This window comes from Triticum dicoccoides, chromosome 7A (genome assembly GCF_002162155.2).
Source record: "Triticum dicoccoides isolate Atlit2015 ecotype Zavitan chromosome 7A, WEW_v2.0, whole genome shotgun sequence".
In the NCBI taxonomy this organism is placed as follows: Eukaryota; Viridiplantae; Streptophyta; class Magnoliopsida; order Poales; family Poaceae; genus Triticum; species Triticum dicoccoides.
Genome location: NC_041392.1, coordinates 314,541,139 through 314,565,059, shown reverse-complemented (window position 1 = coordinate 314,565,059; position 23,921 = coordinate 314,541,139).

Sequence of the window (23,921 nt, the reverse complement as noted above, 5' to 3'; positions counted from 1 at the left end):
TGGTACTTTCCAATCACTCCGCGTCTACAGTGTTATTTCGTAGATCCTAAGGAAGAAAAGCTTATGCGCTGGCATGCGGAGAGGGTGAAGCCAGATGACGGAGATGACCCGAAGCTGAGACACCTCGCAGATGCTAGCCACTAGAGAGCATTAAATGCTGAATTTGAATTTTTCGCAAATGATCCAAGGAACATCGTGCTTGGCGCTAGTAGTGATGGCATGAATAAATTTGGCAACCAGAACACCAATCATAGCACATGGCCCATGTTTGTATGGATGTACAACCTCCCCCTGGTTGTGCATGAAGGAAAAATACATACACATGGCTATGCTTATTCACGGGCCGAAACAACCGGGAAATGATAGAAATATGTATCTTGAGTTACTGAAAGAGGAGTTACAAACCTTATGGACAACGCCGGCCTAGATATGGGATGCAAGCAAAGGAGAGTATTTCTACATGAGAGCCGCGCTGATCACGATGGTGCCGGACTATCTCGGTTACAGCTATATCTCCGGCCAGGTGTGCCACGGATATTGCGGATGCGCGAGGTGCATGGATGATACAACTTCTCTGCAGCTATCGAAAGATGGCGGGTCTTCGAAAATCGTGTACATGGGGCATCGAAGATGGCTCGAGAAGGATGACCCATGGAGAAAGCGTGGAGATCTATTCAATGGTAAGGTTGAGCATCGAGGTCCTCCATGTAAGCTTAGCGGTGCAGAAATATATGAGTTATTGAAGAACTGGGAAGAGTGCCCCTCGCCGGGAAAGACGAAGAAAAAGGCGTCGGATCCCCTACTGAAGATATGGAAGACGAGATCTGTTTTTTGGGACTTGGAATACTGGCCCATACTCGACACGCCTCATAGCCTTGATCAAATGCATATCACAAAATATATCCTTGAGAGTTTGCTTGGAACATTGATGAACATGCCGGAGAGGACCAAGGATGGGCCGAAGGCAAGAAAAGACTTGGAATTTTTGAATATCAGGAAAGATCTCCAAATGCCCGGTAAAAGGTCGTCATAGGAGACGGAGATGGAGACGGAGACGGAAGATAGGGGAAAAAAGTAAACAAGAAGGAAGAACAATATTGCCCCCCCTTCTTGCTTCACCTTAGATCCGAAGGAGGTCGATCAACTGTTCAAGTGCCTTGCTGGAATCAAAGTTAGTTCCGGATACTGTGGGAAGATAAGCAGATATCTGGACACTTAGAAAAAAAGGTTCAGTGGGATGAAGTCTCACGACTGTCATGTGATGATGACGCAGTTACTTCCGGTTGCACTTAGAGGTATTATGGACACACATGTGCGTGAGATGCTTACTGACCTATGCCACTTTTTTGATGCTATCTCTTGAAAGTCGATCAGTGTGAAGCAACTCCATAGGCTACAGGAAGAGATTGTTGTCATACTGAATGAGCTAGAGATGTACTTCCCGCCTGCGTTCTATGATGTCATGGTGCATCTATGTGTCCACATCGTGGGCGACATCATTGACCTAGGGCCAACATTCCTGCATAGCATGATGCCGTTCGAGAGGATGAATGGAGTCATCAAAGGATTCGTTCGTAACATGTCCCGTCCAGATTGAAGCATAGCCTAGGGATATCTGACCAAAGAGTGCATCTCTTTCTGTGAGAGTTATCTAACCAAAGACCCTGTTGTTGGTTTACCCATCAACAAGCACTATGGAAGGCTCGAAGACGAAGGTCACACCAATGGTCATAGGGATGTGAATGTGTTACGCTCAGGCTGACAAAACGACCTTGACCGGGCAAACTTAGTAGTGCTACAACACCTAGATGTGCTAGAAGATTTTGTGACACTGCACAAAGAGACCATTGCAAAGCAGTACCGTGACCGTGGGGTGCACATGACGGACGCTGAAGTTATTAGAGAGCACAACTCCACTTTCGTGTGTTGGTTCAAAGAGCGAGTTCTGGCTAATCCCCCGGAAGAGTATTGTCCGAACGGAACACACATATATGCCTTAGCACATGGCCCCTCGACCAACCTCGCGACTTATCAAGCATGCGATATCAACGCATACACGTTCTACACGGAGGAGAAAGATATAAACAGTGATAACCAAAACTCGGGGGTGACGATGGAAGCCATGACCGGGAATGTAATTGAAAGATATTAGCTAGGGAAGGGTCGAAGAGATATGGGAGCTTAACTACTCTGGATTGCATAGCGCGACGATGTTCCGTGTCAGATGGGCTAAGAATGTACACAGAGAAAACCGACATTTCACTACCATGTGTATACCCGACTCCGATAGCGGTACCGTCAACGCCATCACCAAAAATCAGCCATGGGTACACGCTAAACACGTGACACAATGTTTCTTCATAACTGATCCGATCAATCCCAGCCGTGTTGTCATGAGGAGAAGCAAAAGGAGCACCGCCGTAATGGATGGAGTCGCCAACGAGGAAGACTATGACCAGTACGGTGATCCGATGAGGGAAGATGATGCTGATGATGACGAAACATATGTCAAAAGAAGAATGAAGACTACATTACCTACGAAAGATCATAATCCCTAGAGAAGGAAAAGTCACGACCATGGGCTCAATTATTCAACAACAAACAAAAGAGGGAAGAAGATCAGTCTGAAGTGTCGTCATTACCCAAGCTGACAAACTAATCCCCAAAGTGCAAAAGGAAGAAAAAGAAAAGTGCAAAAGAAATATAAGAAAAAGAAAAGTGAAAATGAAAGAAAAAGTAAAAGAAAAAGAAAGGAAGTTTTGCAAAATGAAATGAAAAGAAAAAGGAAAAGGAACTAATAAGTTGTGGAAAATGAAATGCAAGAAAAATAAAAAAAGAAAGAAAAATAAAAAAGAAAAAAATAGCAGTAGCGCGTTTTAGCCTGGGCCGCGCTATAGCTAAGAAAAATAAAAAGAAAAAGAAAAAGGAAAAAAGAAAAAATAAAGAAAAAAAGTTAGCAGTAGCGCGTTTTATCCTGGGCAGCGCTATAGCTAAGAAAAAGAAAAAAAATATCAGGAGACACGAGGAAGGAGGGCCAACCGTTCCGGCAAATGATGCCATCTGCCCCATGGAAGAGGATAAGGATCATGACATGGAGGAGGCCGATGACCCTGACAATTATTTCAATACTGCCATTGACAACGAAGTAAAAATGAGTCAACCATATGAATATGAGATGCATGTACCAGAGCCGGAACATCCTCGGGTGTCAGGACCCTGACTCAATGCCACATCGATCTAGCATGTAACACCTCATATCACTTTGCGGCCTCACGCACGGTATTCCCACGGGTGTCGCCTTACCTTTGCCCGGGACCGTTTGCGCCTTTTGGCACACGTATATGATAGTGTCGCTAGCATCCATATGATAAGGAGCCCGGGCTGACATGGCTAGTCGTAAACCCAAAGTGGCACAAACTTACAGGGACAGGCATCCATGACCCAGCATCGAACGTGTCGGTCATCAGCGAGTGAATCCAGGCTGTAGCACTGGACTAGCAGGACTCCGGTGAACCGGGCTGTAGCGGGCTAACAGGACTCTGGTATTCATCGCGTGACATTTCCCCGAAGGGACAGACACAGGAACGAAGAAGGACACATGCCGGCCAGCCTAAGTGTTCCGGAGCAGTAGCAAGCTACCATGGCTCAGTGGAAACACTAGGAGACATTTCCCGGTAAGAGAGGCTACTAAGAATAAACAACTAGATAGTCAGATCCCACACATACCAAGCATTTCAATAACATACACACAATATGCTCGATATGTGCAAATACAACATGGCATCACAACATGACTCTATAACTCAAGTATTTAATCAATAGGCTCCGAGGAGCGAGATATTACAAACAGGGGTCTCATGACCCAACATTCAGAGCATACATATCAAAGCACAAGCGGAACCTATCATGTCTGAGTACAGACATCTATAAATGAAAAAGGCTGAGAAGCCTGACTATCTACCAAATCCTGCCGAGGCACAAGACCGTAGCTGAGGTAACAAGCTAAACATCGAAGTCCACGTGGAACTACTAGTGAGACCGAAGTCTCTCTGCAAAAACATAAAATAGGCAAACGTGAGTACAAATGTACCCAGCAAGACTTACATCAGAACTAACTACATATGCATCATTATCAATAAGGGGATGGTGGGGTTTAACTGCAGCAAGCCAGCTTTGACTCGGTGGCTATCCTAAACTACGACTGCAAGCAACTCTTTTGAGGTGGCGCACACGAGTCCACATATTCACCATATCAATACACCACTATGGATCCGCTCCTGTCTCCCTACGAGAACGCCATCCATAGCACTCACGCTTATCTTGCGTATTTTAGAGTATCCACTTCCACTTGTCTATGAACTGATATAAGCAACCCAGAAGTCCTTTACCACGGACACGGCTATTCGAATAGATGATATTAACCCTGCAGGGGTGTACTTCTTCATACATGTTTCCACCACTTAGCGTCTGCACACGACATGTGCTCGGCAGACTTCAAGCGAAAGCCGACGTGGGTGTAGACCACGACCTACCTAAACACCTAAGTCTCTAGTCCAGGTTTATTGCCTATTCGGGTTCCATCCATGAGGAGATCCGGCCGGAGTTTCGCTCACAGCCCCAAACGATGTTAACAGGGTTCCCGAGACACCAAACGGGCATCCGGTACACCGTGCCACGTACCTACCGCATCACAGCCCACCCCTACGGTCAGCGCTGTCCACGGCCTCCAGTAAGCTACAAACACCAGAAACTACTTGCAACTCCTGGACAGAGGACAAGGGTGAATAAGAAGTCGAGCGGGGTCATATTTCAGGGCCCAATGTATGGTAGTAGCTGAATCATGGATCACAAACACAGAACTCAGTTCCTGAGGACGGCTGCAATGAGACAACCCACCATGTACTCCTACATGGCCTCTCACCGCTACCTTTACCAAATCGTGTTCACACACTTAGCTCACACACAGTAGGACATGTTCACACACCTCTGATTCATCCCCGATGAATCAGACCTGACTCAACTCTAAGCAGTAGCAGGCATGACAAACAAACATGAATGAGTAGGCACAACAGGGCTCAAACAACTCCTACTCATGCTAGTGGGTTTCATCTATTTACTGTGGCAATGACAGGTCATGCAAAGGATAAAGGGGTTCAGCTACCGCAGCAAGTAACCGTTGAATCATTGCTGTCCTAATGCATTAAAAGAGAGCAGGAGCGAGAGAGTAGGATTGTATCGGAATGAACAAGGGGGTTTTGCTTGCCTGGCACTTCTGAAGATAACATTGAGTCTTCATCAGTGTCAACGATCACATCATCGGTATCACGTCTATCGAGAGGGGACAAATACCGGCAACACAGAAGGGAACACAATCAATGCAATGCACAATATGATGCATGATCATGACATGGCAAAATGAATGTGTTTTGAGCTAATGCAACTAGCAACAGATTAAATGAAGTTGGTTTGAATACAAGATTCAAATTCAAACTCCATATGTGATTATTTAAATGCCCTTTATATGATTTGTGCTAAACAGCATCTATAAGTTGTTCTAACATGCATGAAAATGGTACAGATGGATTCCTTGAATTTTTCTGATAATTTTTCATATATAAATTATTTAGTTTGGAGTTACGGTTGAATTACTATGAATTTTTGAAGTTTTCAACATTTTCTGGAATTTCCTGAATATTTAGAATTAAAATAATTCCAGAAAATGATTTAACTGCGTCAGCCTGACGCCAGCATGATGTCAGCGAGTCAACGGCCAGGTCCAGATCAAACCTGACGTGCGGGGTCCACACGTCAGTGACACAGGAACTAATCCCGCGTTGACTCGGGCTTTGACCCGCTACGGGGCCCGCTGTCAGTGTCTGTTAGTGTGCTAATTGGGGGGATTAGCCGCTAATGGCAACGCCACGTCAGCTCCCGCCGGAGTTTCGCTGGCGACGACCATGGCCGACGACGGAGATGCAACGTGTGCTTGCTACGGAGCACCATTCGACGCGTGGTTTGCTCCTATGGGTAGCTGAAGACGCGCCGCATCCAACTGGGCGAGCGGCAGCGGCTGTGGTGGCCGGAGCTCGCCGGAAACGAGCTCGCGGCGGCGCCATGGAGCTCTCGGCCATGACGGGGCTATGGCCTAGAGGTCAAAAGCGACCAGGGAAGAAGGGGGAAACGACTCAGGGGCTCACCGCGAGTCCGTTGGGAGGGTTAGTGGGCTCGAAGATGTCTTGTCGGGGGCGGCGATCGACGGGGCCGAAGGTTGAAGAAGGCGGCGGTGTGGGCGTTCGGGGGCGTCCGGCGGCGCGTGTGCCCTTGAGGAGGCGTAGACGACGGAGGTGGAGCTCCTGGACAGATGGGAAGGCTAGGCGGTGGCTGTGGCCGCGGCGAACGGCGTCGGTGGCGATGGTGGCGTTCGGCCATGGCTGCGGCAAGCAAGGGGGAGAGCCAGGAAAGAGGGGGGGGGGAAGAACAGAGGGGGTCGAGGCATCTCCAGGAGCGGGGACAGGGAGGAGGTTGAGCCTCCAGCGCAAAGCAGGAGGTGGAGCCTGCGTGCGCGGCGCTTTCTCACGGCGACAGCAGCAACTTTGGGGCGAGGGGAGGAAGACGACAGGGGGGATCGCCTGGTGGGCTGGGCCGCACAAGAGCTGGGCCGGCTGGGCTACCAGGTGAGCGCCAGGTAAGGTTTCTCTCCTCTCTGCTTTTCCTATTTTTGTTGTTTTTATTTATTTTGTTCTGTGTTGTTTTAGTTTAGTAAAATACTAAACCATTTTATAAAATCCTGAAAATAGTTATGTGGCTAGAACTAAAATATACCAAACCACATAAAATGTTCCAGCATTATTGGACATATATTATTTATATATCAAATATATATCCAATGCAAATAGTTATTTATTTAATTCAAAGGCCCAAAATAATTAACTCTGAGATACCAAAAATATTGTTTTGAGTTTTACCTCTTTGCAATATTTTCAGAGACTAAGAGGAACATTTTCTTGGACTTCTTTGAGAAGATTTTAATGTTGATCATTTTTAGAAGGTTTCTGAGGCTTTAAAAATCCCTCAATTCAAATTTCATTTGAATTAAAACATGATTCTCACATGAGGTCTAGCCTAGTGCATAACAGGACCAAGGATGTGACAACTCACCCCCACTAAACAAAAATCTCGTCTCGAGATTCAAGCGTAGGGTAAGATGAAGGGGGAACGCGACCTAGCACAATCTTCACGATCCAGGTTGCACTTCATAGGAACGTTGATTTGATCATCATCCTGTCTCGACGTCTTGCTCTGGAAACTCCAACCAACATGACAACGAGAGAAGGAGGGGAACTCTAGAAGGATCAATCTTCTCGAAGGTCGAACAACTCAGGATTAACTCACGGAATGGGACATAGCAACATTTCTCGAGCTGAGGGATGAAGCACACCTCTAGAGGGATGGAGTGGAGCAGATGACGAGGTTTACCAGGTAGACTACAATTCCACACTTAAAAAGGTGGTAAACGATTGTCATCGTAGCGAGGAGTTGAGTTGCCATGATACCACAACGAGGCACCTTAGGGATGGTGACTCGTAGATATATCCCCTTAAGTGGCAAAAAGAATTACCTTTGATTCAAAGATCATTGAAACTCTTTATACCAGCCTAAGGCAATCACAAGCGATCATTTGGAGGGGGTCGGTAGAATGGCATACTCGGACTTGGATGATGTGGATTACCTTGTTGAAGACAACGTAATGGATGAATTTGCTTATCACCAGAAATGGAAGGGACCCATGGTAGAATGGCACATTGGCGGTGCAAGCTGGGAACAAAATGCAAATGCTGGGAATGATTCTGGTAACTGGGGAAGAACCCAACAATAGAGAGTGAATTCACTGTTTGAAAAGGTCATAGCATTGCCGAGGAAACTGAGAGGAATCCCAGTTAGTGCCGATGATATCACGTAGCCCTTGTGCGTGCTCTCAAGAACTTGAGCATTTCCACAATCATCAAGGTTTTACCAATATCCGTGTCAAGGATCCTGGCAACACAACTTGCTACCATGATGAATGATGATGGATGATGCAGATGCAAAGGAAGATAACACTTTCTTAGATTTCACCCTTGGCGGGGCCAAGGAAATAAAATCTGGATGATCGACCGAGAGACATTTAGCACTCCGCTTCTAATGTTCTCCTTGATGTGCTAGTGTAACCCATTCATAGATATGGTTTGATATCTAGAACATCAAGTAAAAAGGTCGGACTTCGGGATCTCAAAATCCATAGGGGCAACTAGGGAGTAAATCCTACGAAATCCCTATGGGGAGGTGGCCAACTTCCTCAATCAAGATATTATAATAACAGGTCTTCCAGCTAGGTGTGTTGGCCACGACATCCACTTTACCGGTTTTCGAGGGACCGATATTATAGTTCTTGGGAAATGTTCCAAACCATCATATCTGCCTGAGATTCAGATCTGGTTGGTGTCAGGATATTCCAGACTCATCGAGTCTAGGAAGAAAAACGAAAGTTTGCAACACAAATCGATGAGATGACATTGCGAGATTCTCGGGAATGAACTACGATAGCAAGCTCCAAACATGAGCTGGTTCTGCTACTAACATGTGAACACGTTGTCCCAGACAAGCATGGCCACGTAGTAGTCTTATAATCAAACACTACCGAGTTCAGGTGGGGAACCATAATCGAGGATATCGAAGTCTTTACGCAAGTCCATGGATTAGATCCCAAGCATAGACTTCTTTTCCTTGAACAAGTCAATCAGTGGCTTAGTGTGCTAGGGACACATATAGAATGAAGGTTGCAAGTCTCCAGACTACAGAATACTTCGCACGTGTGCATGACTGATTTGGGATGATTCCAAAGGAAACAAAACAATCTTTCTCAAATTCACGGCGGCAACTTTCACCAAATGCACGTGTATAAGAGGAAGTCACTCCTTTCATCAAACAAATACTTCATGAGCTAGCATGAAGAAAATGCTTTCAAAAGTTTCCAACACTAGCTTAATGTTTAACAACATCATGGAGGAGATAAGGATGTTGCCAATGGGCTCAACAACAATTCTTCCGGGTTTCCCTTTAAAAGGAATTCCATAGTTAAGTGAACAAGTGATAGCATTGGTCAGACCCGAAAGATATAATGGTGTATGCTCGAGGGATCAACCATGAGTAAGACAACATTACGAATATCGTTGGTTCTGGTCTGATTGGATGATAGCCCATACTCCAATCAAAGGTTAGATAAAAATGATAGGTCCAGCAACTGATCACAGGGACCAAATGATGAAGATATCATCTTTCGTCAACACATACTACACAAGAATATCCCTTTGGAACGAACTAAGTCAGGCAAGCTTTTATCTTCCAACTCTCCAAGTTGTTGTCTAGCTTAACCAACTAGCTCAGGGATATCCAACACAGATTCTTGGAGAAGGATGGTTCACAAGAAACCAACTTGATCACGAGCTCAACACAGCGGTCAGGTGACAACCTGGTAATACTTCCGAGAAGATCTTCGGAAAATCACGAACCACCGATATGTTACTAAGCTCGAGAACAATCTTGCTTTTTGAGGCAAGACGATATGATCAATAGAGCGAAGATTTGAAATAATCCTAACTCATCGATCGAGGAGTGCACCGAGAACAAGGACTAGGTAGCATGATCAACCTTAGAATGATGATTCAAAACCAACACGCTAAGAATGAAATTATTGTCCATTAACTACCAAGCAACAAGGTTGCTAGGAGTATTGAATTCACACATCACGATTCACTTGTCGGCATTCCGGTTGCGACAACACGGAACTAAGGGATGAATAATGATGGCGAGAAGTATCACTACATCAAGAATTCACAAGAGCCGGTGCAATCCTCATGAAAATCCTGACATAAAGACGGTAATACTTCAGGGTAGAACAGAATCAAAAGCTGGGCTGGCATTTTGATCTGCGGAGCACAATTGCTTTGACCCAATCCTAGATATGGAAGAGGTACTGGAGTTTGTTTCTCCTATCATTCCTCGATAGAATGGCTTGACGGACCACAAGAGTAATAGGCATCGATAAACGAACGCACGCATAATCTTGACTATCAATTGATAGACGAAGGTCAGTAGACAACTAAAGAGGGACAACTCAAAGGAACATATAACTTTCTGAGTTGTGGATGCATAAATTAGTATGTTGAACCAAGTTCAACATAATTCTTCCGGATAACCCATGCAGAAAGGTTGAGCTGGCAGAGTCACAATATAGCATGGAGAACTCATCGAGAGCGCTCTTGTTGTCATCTTTTGGTTCAGAAGAACTCCTGCCAAGAATGATTCATGGTAATTGGAAGAAGGATGTATCATGAACCTCGAGGACTATCGCAAAGGTTACTATTATCCTAAAGGAACTAGCAACACTATCAACATGATGTAAGTAGGATGAATCTCGGGTTCAAAACCCAGGAATAGAATACCTACTCCTAAGTAGCATCACGGAATGCTTTCGAGAATAAAGGCCAGAATCATCACACTAGGACACAAATCATGGCTAGACCACTAGATGATCCCCTGAGACACCTAGGGTCATAATAATTATTCCAACATAAAGGTCGAGGCAGTAGAATACCTCAACTCAACAATTAGTGTGATTGAGTTGGCATAAAGGAGCATTGAAACCAGAGGGAAAGGATTTTGCAAATGCATCAGACTATTTAGAAACCTGGAATGACTCGGACAGCATAACGGCTTTAAATGCTCAGAAGAGATTTGAGACATTCACAAAAATGGTGGCATAACCACTCAGAAGCACGATATCAAGGTTTCGAGATCAACAATTAACATACGGAAGTAGTAGAAACTGAACTCAAGCTTAAATCCAACAATCTTATAAGTCTAAGGATTAGTAACACGTGATCCTGATAGAAAGAAGAGATAGCCTAGCTCTTCATCCCCGTAGGAAAGATAAGATGACTCAGATCAGAAGGGCATGAGGTATAAGGAGTAAAAAGAGCATTACGTTCCATCCCACAATCAATTCCCTTATATAACTAAAGAATTTCTAGACTCAACTTCGACCAGTTTGGCTTGGTAATCCTACAGGCAGTCAAGCTCTGATACCAACGCTGTCAGGACCCTGACTCAATGCCACATCGATCTAGCATGTAACACCTCATATCACTTTGCGGCCTCACGCACGGTATTCCCACGGGTGTCGCCTTACCTTTGCCCGGGACCGTTTGCGCCTTTTGGCACACGTATATGATAGTGTCGCTAGCATCCATATGATAAGGAGCCCGGGCTGACATGGCTAGTCGTAAACCCAAAGTGGCACAAACTTACAGGGACAGGCATCCATGACCCAGCATCAAACGTGTCGGTCATCAGCGAGTGAATCCAGGCTGTAGCACTGGACTAGCAGGACTCCGGTGAACCGGGCTGTAGCGGGCTAACAGGACTCTGGTATTCATCGCGTGACATTTCCCCAAAGGGACAGACACAGGAACGAAGAAGGACACATGCCGGCCAGCCTAAGTGTTCCGGAGCAGTAGCAAGCTACCATGGCTCAGTGGAAACACTAGGAGACATTTCCCGGTAAGAGAGGCTACTAAGAATAAACAACTAGATAGTCAGATCCCACACATACCAAGCATTTCAATAACATACACACAATATGCTCGATATGTGCAAATACAACATGGCATCACAACATGACTCTATAACTCAAGTATTTAATCAATAGGCTCCGAGGAGCGAGATATTACAAACAGGGGTCTCATGACCCAACATTCAGAGCATACATATCAAAGCACAAGCGGAAGCTATCATGTCTGAGTACAGACATCTATAAATGAAAAAGGGTGAGAAGCCTGACTATCTACCAAATCCTGCCGAGGCACAAGACCGTAGCTGAGGTAACAAGCTAAACGTCGAAGTCCACGTGGAACTACTAGTGAGACCGAAGTCTCTCTGCAAAAACATAAAATAGGCAAACGTGAGTACAAATGTACCCAGCAAGACTTACATCAGAACTAACTACATATGCATCATTATCAACAAGGGGATGGTGGGGTTTAACTGCAGCAAGCCAGCTTTGACTCGGTGGCTATCCTAAACTACGACTGCAAGCAACTCTTTTGAGGTGGCGCACACGAGTCCACATATTCACCATATCTATACACCACTATGGATCCGCTCCCGTCTCCCTACGAGAACATCATCCATAGCACTCACGCTTATCTTGCGTATTTTAGAGTATCCACTTTCACTTGTCTATGAACTGATATAAGCAACCCAGAAGTCCTTTACCGCGGACACGGCTATTCGAATAGATGATATTAACCCTGCAGGGGTGTACTTCTTCATACATGTTTCCACCACTTAGCGTCTGCACACGACATGTGCTCGGCAGACTTCAAGCGAAAGCCGACGTGGGTGTAGACCACGACCTACCTAAACACCTAAGTCTCTAGTCCAGGTTTATTGCCTATTCGGGTTCCATCCATGAGGAGATCTGGCCGGAGTTTCGCTCACAGCCCCAAACGATGTGAACAGGGTTCCCGAGACACCAAACGGGCATCCGGTACACCATGCCATGTACCTACCACATCACAGCCCACCCCTACGGTCAGCGCTGTCCACGGCCTCCAGTAAGCTACAAACACCAGAAACTACTTGCAACTCCTGGACAGAGGACAAGGGTGAATAAGAAGTCGAGCGGGGTCATATTTCAGGGCCCAATGTATGGTAGTAGCTGAATCATGGATCACAAACACAGAACTCAGTTCCCGAGGACGGCTGCAATGAGACAACCCACCATGTACTCCTACATGGCCTCTCACCGCTACCTTTACCAAATCGTGTTCACACACTTAGCTCACACACAGTAGGACATGTTCACACACCTCTGATTCATCCCCGATGAATCAGACCTGACTCAACTCTAAGCAGTAGCAGGCATGACAAACAAACATGAATGAGTAGGCACAACAGGGCTCAAACAACTCCTACTCATGCTAGTGGGTTTCATCTATTTACTGTGGCAATGACAGGTCATGCAAAGGATAAAGGGGTTCAGCTACCGCAGCAAGTAACAGTTGAATCGTTGTTGTCCTAATGCATTAAAAGAGAGCAGGAGCGAGAGAGTAGGATTGTATCGGAATGAACAAGGGGGTTTTGCTTGCCTGGCACTTCTGAAGATAACATTGAGTCTTCATCAGTGTCAACGATCACATCATCGGTATCACGTCTATCGAGAGGGGAAAATACCGGCAACACAGAAGGGAACACAATCAATGCAATGCACAATATGATGCATGATCATGACATGGCAAAAGGAATGTGTTTTGAGCTAATGCAACTAGCAACAGATTAAATGAAGTTGGTTTGAATACAAGATTCAAATTCAAACTCCATATGTGATTATTTGAATGCCCTTTATATGATTTGTGCTAAACAGCATCTATAAGTTGTTCTAACATGCATGAAAATGGTACAGATGGATTCCTTGAATTTTTCTGATAATTTTTCATATATAAATTATTTAATTTGGAGTTACGGTTGAATTACTATGAATTTTTGAAGTTTTGAACATTTTCTGGAATTTCCTGAATATTTAGAATTAAAATAATTCCAGAAAATGATTTAACTGCGTCAGCCTGACACCAGCATGACGTCAGCGAGTCAACGGCCAGGTCCAGGTCAAACCTGACGTGCGGGGTCCACACGTCAGTGACACAGGAACTAATCCCGCGTTGACTCGGGCTTTGACCCGCTACGGGGCCCGCTGTCAGTGTCTGTTAGTGTGCTAATTGGGGGGATTAGCCGCTAATGGCAACGCCACGTCAGCTCCCGCCGGAGTTTCGCCGGCGACGACCATTGCCGACGACGGAGATGCAACGTGTGCTCGCTACGGAGCACCATTCGACGCGTGGTTTGCTCCTACGGGTAGCTGAAGATGCGCCGCATCCAACTTGGCGAGCGGCAGCGGCTGTGGTGGCCGGAGCTCGCCGGAAACGAGCTCGCGGCGGCGCCATGGAGCTCTCGGCCACGACGGGGCTATGGCCTAGAGGTCAAAAGCGACCAGGGAAGAAGGGGGAAACGACTCAGGGGCTCACCGCGAGTCCGTTGGGAGGGTTAGTAGGCTCGAAGATGTCTTGTCGGGGGCGAATCGACGACGGCGATCGACGGAGCCGAAGGTTGAAGAAGGCGGCGGTGTGCACGTTCGGGGGCGTCCGGCGGCGCGTGTGCCCTTGAGGAGGCGTAGACGACGGAGGTGGAGCTCCTGGACAGATGGGAAGGCTAGGCGGTGGCTGTGGCCGCGGCGAACGGCGTCGGTGGCGATGGTGGCGTTCGGCCATGGCTGCGGCAAGCGAGGGGGAGAGCCAGGAAAGAGGGGGGAGAACAAAGGGGTCGAGGCGTCTCCAGGCGCGGGGACAGGGAGGAGGTTGAGCCTCCAGCGCAAAGCAGGAGGTGGAGCCTGCGTGCGCGGCGCTTTCTCACGGCGACAGCAGCAGCTTTGGGGCGAGGGGAGGAAGACGACAGGGGGGGAACGCCTGGTGGGCTGGGCCGGCTGGGCTACCAGGTGAGCGCCAGGTAAGGTTTCTCTCCTCTCTGCTTTTCCTATTTTTGTTGTTTTTATTTATTTTGTTCTGTGTTGTTTTAGTTTAGTAAAATACTAAACCATTTTATAAAATCCTGAAAATAGTTATGTGGCTAGAACTAAAATATACCAAACCACATAAAATGTTCCAGCATTATTGGACATATATTATTTATATATCAAATATATATCCAATGCAAATAGTTATTTATTTAATTCAAAGGCCCAAAATAATTAACTCTGAGATACCAAAAATATTGTTTTGAGTTTTACCTCTTTGCAATATTTTCAGAGACTAAGAGGAACATTTTCTTGGACTTCTTTGAGAAGATTTTAATGTTGATCATTTTTAGAAGGTTTCTGAGGCTTTAAAAATCCCTCAATTCAAATTTCATTTGAATTAAAACATGATGCTCACATGAGGTCTAGCCTAGTGCATAACAGGACCAGGGATGTGACATCGGGAGTGCAAGAAGTCTTTATTCATGCAATCCTCACAGGACACGCCTCCAGATGTCGGTTCCACCTAAGTTCAACTACTTAGCCAGAGTCGTCCAATGCTGTGCCCGGCAACACAAGGGGTGGTGCTCAGGGAGGGTCTGACAGACCAACCAGCACCTCAGCCCACCAAGAAGAAGCAGAGGAAGAGACCGATGGCGAGAAAATCCAATAAAGCTAGCAATGTTGGTTCTAGTAGCCAGCTGCCTTCGACCAAGGTTGACAGTGTACCGATGAAACATGCGCCATTAATCCATGTCGCGGGAGAGCCAATGGTACCAGCGAATGCACTAGCTGCCATAACAGGGGATCTCAGGAGACTACACGACCATGTGATTTCGACAGAGAGAAGCCTCCTCGCCTCGGATGATCCAGGATACCCACTTTATATGGTTCATGTGCCGTGCAGTTGCAAGATGTATGTCCACACATGCCCCGCGGACCTCTTCTTCATGAGGTTTGATTACATCTTCCAGATGTTTCAAATGAGGACACTCGATTTTACCTTCGTCCGCCTGTATGCGCTGCACATGAACTACATCGTCCGGAGAGAGCACGTCACCGGTCTTGCGGTCATGGACCCATACTACATGCATGAAGGCTTCTTGTTAATCAATGACGCCAACCTTCAATATGCGAGTTAGTACATCGAAGACTTCTTGGTCAGCAATAAGGACAAAGAAACGATTCTCCTACCTTATCATCCCGGGTAAGTCATCCGCGGATAGCGCTATAACACATACATGCATTTCAATAGTTACTTTGCATGCATGGAGGCTAACTTGACCGTGTATTTTGCGCAGCGGGGTGTGTCATGCCGTTCTCATCGTTCTTTACCCGCGTTACTCCCGCGCTCTATATTTGGACCCATTGAAGAACATAGAGAAGAAAGATTACACACACATAAAGCATGTTCTGGACAGAGCTATGCTGGGCTTCAGCATGCGGGGTGGCTACATCCAATGCAAAAAAACAAATAAGGCCGGTCTTTGTTTCAGCCACAAGACTGACTTCTGTTGCATCCAGCAACCAGCAAGAAGTGTGAATGATGGATTCTACATCATCCATCTAATGATGGAGTACAGAAGGGATGTGCAATCACTTTGCATGAAATCTTCATCCGATACCCATATCCAGAGATGGGCCGAAGCCTTTGGAGCCGTGCTGGATAATCAACTTCGAAATGATTTCTATCGGATCCAGCAGGAAATTGCGTCCATCATCATGAAAGATGTCCTCGAAGAGAATGGGATGTTCTACGGCGGCCCAATATCGCGAGCTGACATCCGAACCCGCATTGCCCTACAACGTCAGGACATGGCGCCTTTCACTAAGCTTGGTGACACCCTTCCGGATATGGACAGATGGGAAGAGTGCACTGCTTAAAAACAATGTGTCTGTTTAGTTACTTGTTGCTTTCTGTATGATGAAACTTCGAACGTCTTAGTGTATGATGAAACTATTAGATGTATGGTGCCGCGCTCTAGTTAATTACTTTCGGTACGATGAAATTTGTTAACTATGTTTACTATATATGTTGCTTCTATTTCATAACTGTTTCATTCAATTCACTTCATGATATATATATATATGTGTGTGTGTTTGTGTGTGTGTGTGTGTGCATCTCTGACAGGTATATAGATCAACGATGGCGAGGAAGTGGTATGCCGTGTATGTAGGGCATGTTTCGGGTGTGTACGATGAGTGGCCACAGTGTTAGGCCCAAGTCTCTGGCTTCTCCGGCGGAAGCCAGAAAGGGTTTGATAGTAGAGCGGAAGTCGAAACTAGTTAATTGAGATTCATAGCACAACAGGGCATTCAGAACCAGCGCTACTGCAAAAACTACTACATAATACCGCTTTTGATCATCGTGATCGCTCTTATCTTCTATGTGGTCATATCATAGTCTGCATAGATGATGAAACATGACTATGTGACCATGTAGTTGCATGTATTCAGAACTTGTAATGACTTGTAACGCTATTTTGAGACATGTGTTCGACCATGATTGATGATGATGAGATACTTGAGACATGTCGAGACTTCTAATAACTTTGGCTCATCGATGACTCACTTGCTTTTCAATGAATATGCATGTTATTGTATAAACGGTGGATCTGTTTAATTGTGTACAAAGCCAAAACGCAAAAAAATACAAAAGTTAGCAGTGGCATGCGGGTAAACATTACCATTAGCACTAAAGTAACAGTAGCGCTGGCTAGTGCCACGCGCTGTAGATAATTACCAGTAGCGCTGGTTGGAAGCGCGCTACAGCTATCTTTATATACCAGTAGCGCTGGGCCAAACAAGCGCTACTCCTAAAAAATAGTTGTAGCGCCATAGCAGTAGCGTGCCTGCCCGCGCTACTAATAGGAAGAAAAACTAGCGCTACTGGTAAGGGTTTTCCTAGTAGTGGTTGCTGATTGGGGCAGTTGGTCGGCCTCGATTCCCTGCGCCCCTGGTGGTTGGAATGGATGAGTGGGGCGGCCGAGTCTCGACCCCTCCCCTTTATAAGAAGGGGGGAGGGGATGGCCTCCCACAATCTTTCTTCATCGCTCTCCTTCTACCTCGGCTCCACTCTTTCATCTGTCATGGTGAGAGTGGGCGCCGGTCCTTCGACGGTGGCGGCGAGGGTCTCCGCTCGACAGTGCGTCCCTCCTTGCCAAGAGCTTGTGGTGGCGGAGACGACCATGAGAGGAATGGGGAGGGGCGAGGCCGAGGCCGGCATGGCGCTCGGGGAAGAGTGGGACGGGGTGGCGCACCAGCCGTGCCTCCGCTAGCGATGCCTCCTTCGATGGAGGGCCACGTCGGGGACCAGCCTCACAAGTTCTTCATCAAGCTGCGTCGGGCACCGCGTCATCGCCTTCGCCTTCCTGTGCCATTTGCTCGGGAGATGGAGCTTGATCCGCCCCAAACCCTGAGGCTGCACATGAGCGGCTGCAGGAACGGCGGCACACGGGTCGACGTCGACTTCCCCGCCCCTCAGGTCATGTATCTTCGCCGCGGGTGGAAGATCTTCGCTCGCATCCATAGCCTGACGGCAGGACTCGTTCTCTATTTCAAATTAATGGAGAACGGCCTGCTCTTTGTCAAGGTCTTTGGAGACTCTAGGACTCGCCTAAAGTGCTGTGTGGAGAGCTCCTCCGATGATGAAGACTCCTCCTTAAGCGGGAGTGATGAGGAGGACAGCGACAGCGACGACGAGAATGTTGAGCGGGGGCACGTCGACCTCGTCTCTGGCTGACTGCGTCGCCCCTCCCTTCACTATGTGCTCTGTCAAGGGCCTTCCTCGTCAAGCTCTCCATCGGCGCGTTCCCCGTCCCTTCCTTCTTGCCTTTACCTGCCGCACCTGGGGGGAAAGGGGCAAGAACGAGGATCACGGCGCACTTATCTTTTCTAGTTCGTAAGCTTGCGGGGACTTGTTACATTTCAAGATTTGTAATCCCCTTTCCCGTGTACCCATTCTGTATGAATTTCACTTGTTCGCAACGTACGAATGAAACGAAGGGTGTTGCTGGGTTTTGTTTGTGCGTGTGCAAGGGCCACACCGAGGAACGCGTCCTCATTATCTTAAGATAAACATGGTCTCCCGGCAACAGGTCCTTGCCATCCTCCTGCTTGATGGCCCGACTATGCTCACGCTCTCGGCAGAGGTAGCGGCCGAGTAGGATTAGGACTTTCGCTCACACTTTTCCCACCGCACTACAACCAAGTTCCGGCCCAAAGTAAAGTTTTTGGGCACGGAACGGAGGGGTCAAGATGGTATGAGAGCGAGCGAAGACTTATACGTTCAAGGTTCACACGGGCGCACGGAGTGGGGGGAGAAAAACTTACCTGACGTTGCAGCCCCCGGCAATCGTGACCTACCGTGGTTGGATCCTCGTGTCCGCAGCCCCCGACAACCTTGGTTTGCCGGGGCCGGAGCGCCAGCCCATGCTTTCTCCTCCCAATAGCTCAGCATAAATGTCCATGTACCCTGCGAACCAAAAAGGATGGAAAGGAACAGAATGATGCGCACTCGACCTCTAAGCTAGGGGTTAGCCGCCGCTAAGAACTATCAACCCTAACCGAGGGAGAGACTCAACCTAGAATGCATGCTATAACTTAGGGCACAAGCGCTTTGTTATTTATGCTTAGGGTTTGCGCTTGGCTTTGTACAAAGGGTTACATGCCTTGCCGGCAGAGCTCATACAAAAGGTGGTTTGCCAGGGGGCCCGGCAACCGCACCTTCTGGGTAGAACTTGCGAACATGTTTGATGTTCCAGGAGTTGCTCACTAGAACACCATCTTCGGTCTCCAGGTGGACTGCACCAGGCCTGGTGACTCGTATTACCTAATAAGGGCCCTCCCAGTTTGGCATCAACTTGTTGGCATTCTTGGCTGACTAAACGTGCCGAAGAACAAGGTCACCTTCCTCAAAGCTTCAGGCACGAACCTTGCGGCTATGGTAGCGGCGCAAAGCTTGCTGGTAGCGCCCTGCTCGCACAGCCGCCCGAAGACGATCTTCCTCAAGGAGCGTCACGTCATCTTGCCGCATGTCACATCCCTAGTCTGGTATGACCTAGACTAGCTAGCCATTTGTGCATCATGTTTAAATCTCATTTAAATTTGAAATGAGGATTGGTGGAACCCTCAGAATCATTTTTGAAAATGACCCAAATAAAAATTTCTCCAAAAGGGTCCAAGAAAATGCTCATGTTGCCCTCTGAAAATATTGGACAGAGATAAAAATCAAACCAATATTTTTAGGAGCTCATGGATATTTAATTTTGGCCATTTGGATTAATCCGATAATTATTTGCTTTGGATATATATTGTTATATATATGAAATATGGTCCAAAAATTATGCCATTTATAAAGGAGCTCTGGAATAATATATCTAGCTCCTGCAAAAATTGGCATAAGGTAATAAATTGATTTAGTATTTTATTAAATCAAAACAAATGTCAGAAAATTTAGAAAAAGAAATAAAACAGGAAAACCTTACCTGGGCTTCTGCCTGGCGCCTCTGGCCCAGCAGCAGCAGGCCGGCCCAGCCAGCAGGCGGCCCAGCCCGCCTCCTCCTCTGTCGTCTTCGTCCTCGACAGAGGGAGGGGAGCGTGCCCGGCGCGCGCGCGCGCCACCGCACCACGCCACCAGTCTCCCTGCTTGCCTGGCACCCTCCTCGTCGCCCTGAAACGCCGGACGACGCCACGCAGCCACCCCGACCTCTCTCGCACTCTCCCTCGCCCTCCTTCTCCCCCCCTGCTCTCTCTCTCTCTCACCAAAGCACTGCCGCCGCCGCAGCTCACCACCGACGCGCTCCCCGCCGTCCCCTCGCCCCTCCGTAGAGTTCCCGAGCTCCGCCGCGACCCCCTCTCCCTCCTCACCGAGCAAGCAACCCGGGCGAGCTCCGCTTCATCGCAATCACCGTCGTCTTCAAGCTCCGGCCGACGAGATCGCCGTCGTCGCTCCGGCTGCCCCAAGCCTTCCCCGAGCTCGCCGACGACGCCGTTGGATCCGCGGTGAGCTCCGCCACCGTTCCCCTCTCTTCTCCCCCTCGTTTCCGCGCCGTAGCGCTGTTCCCCACCACGGCCGAAGCCTCTCGCCGCCGTCCATGTCGCCGTCGCTGTCTCGGCCCGCCTCCGCCCAAACAGAGCATCCCATCGCGCTCCCAGTGCCACGAGGGTGCCGCCGAGCCCCTCAGGTGGCCTCCCCGTGCCCCGCAGCCCGTTCCCGCTCGAAGCCGAGCTCCGGCCGCCGCCGCGAGCTTTGCTCCGGCGAGCTCCGGCCTCCCCCGCTCCTTCCACCTGCCCCACCAGATGCGCGAGAGCCCGGGCTACGCCCCGGTGCTCTCCGACGCCGCCCCCGTGGCCTGTTCCGCGGACGCCGCCGCGTCCAGAGGTCACCGGCGGTGAGCCCCGTCGCCTGAGCCCTGCCATGTGGGCCCGGCCCGTCAGGTGATTAGCTTAGTGCTAATCACCGCTTAATTAACCCCCCCTGTGGCTGACAGTGGGCCCCAGCGCCACTAACTTTTAATTAGGATTAAATTAACCACTGTTTAACCCCCCTGTCACTGACGTGTGGGCCCCACACGTCAGGTTTGACCCCATCAGCCGCAGTTGACTGCTGACGTCATGCTTACTCAATGCTGACGCAATATATGATTTCTGGATTTAAATTTAATCAGAAAATTCCAGAAATTGTTTTAAACTTCAAAAATTCATAACAATTCAACCGTAGCTCAGATTAAAATAATTTACATATGAAAAATTATCAGAAAAATGCAATCTTTCCATATGTACTAGTTTCATGCATGACAAACCAACTTATACATGCTGAATATGAGAAAACACATTATGGCATATGTAGGAGCTTAATTTGGAGATGCATTTGAACCTTTGGTTCAAATGGACTTCAAACCAAATGATTACTAGTTGCATTAGCTCAAACAGCATCACATCTACATGCCATGTTCATGCATCATATTGTTGCATATGATTGTGTATTGATTGCTGGCACCGTTCCTTCTCGATAGGTCCTGCTCCGGAGCTGTTCCAGAGTACCTGTCTGTGAAGCAGTGCCCCCTCTGTTGATTTACCAGGCAAGCAAACCCCCTTGTTCACTTCGATAAAACCCTACTCTCTCGCTCCTACTCTCTCGCTCCTACTCTCAGTTATTGCATTAGGACAACAACGATTCATCTGCTACTTTGTGCTGCGGTAGTTGAACCCATTCCTCTGCATGACCTATCATTGCCACAGTAAATAGTTGAAACCCACTAGCATGTGTAGGAGTTGATTGAAGCCACTGATGTGTTCCTACCATGCTATGCCTGCTATTGCTTAGAGTTGTGTCAGGTCTGATTCATTGGGAATGAATTGGAGTGTCAGGATATGTTCTGATGCTGAGAGTGAAGTGTGTGAATACGATTTGGTAAAGGTAGCGGTGAGAGGCCATGTAGGAGTACATGGTGGGTTGTCTCACTGGAACCGTCCTTAAGCACTGAGTTCTATGTATGTTGTCCAATGACTCGATACTACCACACATTGGGTTCCGGTAACTCGACCCCTCTCGACTTATTAACCAACTTGGTCTCTGTCCAGGAGTCGCAACTAGTTTCTAGTGTTTGTAGGTAGTGCTATTTTTCTACCAAGTGGCACCCGGCAGGGTGGGCTTGGGACAGACTAGGCACACGTGGCACGGTGTACCAAGTGGCACCCGGATGGTGGGCTTGGGAACCCTGCTCACATCGTTTGGGGCCGTGAGCGACACCCCGGCCGGATCTCCTTGCGGATGGAACCCAAATAGGCGATAAACCTGGGCTAGAGTCTTGTGTGGTTAGTCAGGTCGTGGCCGACACCCTCGCCAGGCTTCCGCTTGAAGGTTTCCGAGATACATGATGTGTACATGGCGGTAAGTGGCGAGAGCGTGTGTGAAGAAGTACACCCCTGCAGGGTTAACATGATCTATTCGAATAGCCGAGTCCGCGGATATGGACTTCTTGGATGCTTACATGGTACATAGACAACTTGAAGTGGATACCCTAAAATGCTCAAGACAAGTGTGAATGCTATGGATGGCCTTCTCGTAGGGAGACGGGGATGAATCCATAGTAGTGTATTGTGTGGTGATTAGTGGACTCGTGTGCGCCATATCACCTCAAGAGTTTCTGGTAGTCGTAGAACAGGATAGCCACAGAGTCAAAGCTGGCTTGCTGCAACTAAACTCCACATTACCCCCTTGACACAAATGCATGTATGGTAGGATCTGATGTAAGTCTTGCTGAGTACCTTTGTACTCATGTTGCTCTATTTATGTTTTGCAGCGGAGACTTCGGTCTTACTAGTGTTCTCATGGACTTCGACAAGTAGCTTGTACCTCAGCTATGATCTTGATCGGACGTTGTAGATAGTCAGGCTTTCAGCCTTTTTCATTTATAGATGTCTGTACCCAGACATGTAATGCTTCCGCTTGTTGCTTGTATGCTCTGTATGATGGGTCTTGTGACCCCTGTTTGCAATAAATGCTATGATGGCTCTTCTGAGCCTTTATCTATTTGAGTTGTTGAGTTATGCTGTGATGCCATGTTGTACAGCACATACTTGCATGTTATGCGTACGTGTAATGTGTATTGCTATGTGTGGGATCTGACTATCTAGTTGTTTATCCATAGTAGACTCTCTTACCGGGAAATGTCTCCTAGTGCTTCCACTGAGCCCTGGTAGCTTGCTACTGCTCCGGAACACTTGGGTTGGCCGGCATGTGTCCTTCCTCGATCCTGTGTCTGTCCCTTCGGGGAAATGTCACGCGATGAATACCGGAGTCCTGCTAGCCCGCTACAGCCCGGTTCACCGGAGTCCTGTTAGCCCAGTGCTACAGCCTGGATTCACTCGCTGATGACCGACACGTTCGATGCTGGGTCATGGATGCCTGTCCCTGTAAGTTGGTGCCACTTTGGGTTTATGACTAGCCATGTCAGCCCAGGCTCCTTATCATATGGATGCTAGCGACACCGTCATATATGTGTGCCAAAAGGCGCAAACGGTTCCGGGCAAAGGTAAGGCGACACCCGTGGGGATACCGTGCGTGAGGCCGCAAAGTGATATGAGGTGTTACATGCTAGATCGATGTGGCATTGAGTCGGGGTCCTGACAGTGTTGGTATCAGAGCCTGACTGCCTGTAGGATTACCAAGCCAAACCGGTCAAAGTTGAGTATAGAAAATCTTTAGTTATGTAAGGGAATTGATTGTGGGTTGGAACGTAAGGCTCTTTTTACTCCTTATACCTCATGACCTTCTGATCTGAGTCATCCTATCTTTCCGACGGGATTAAGG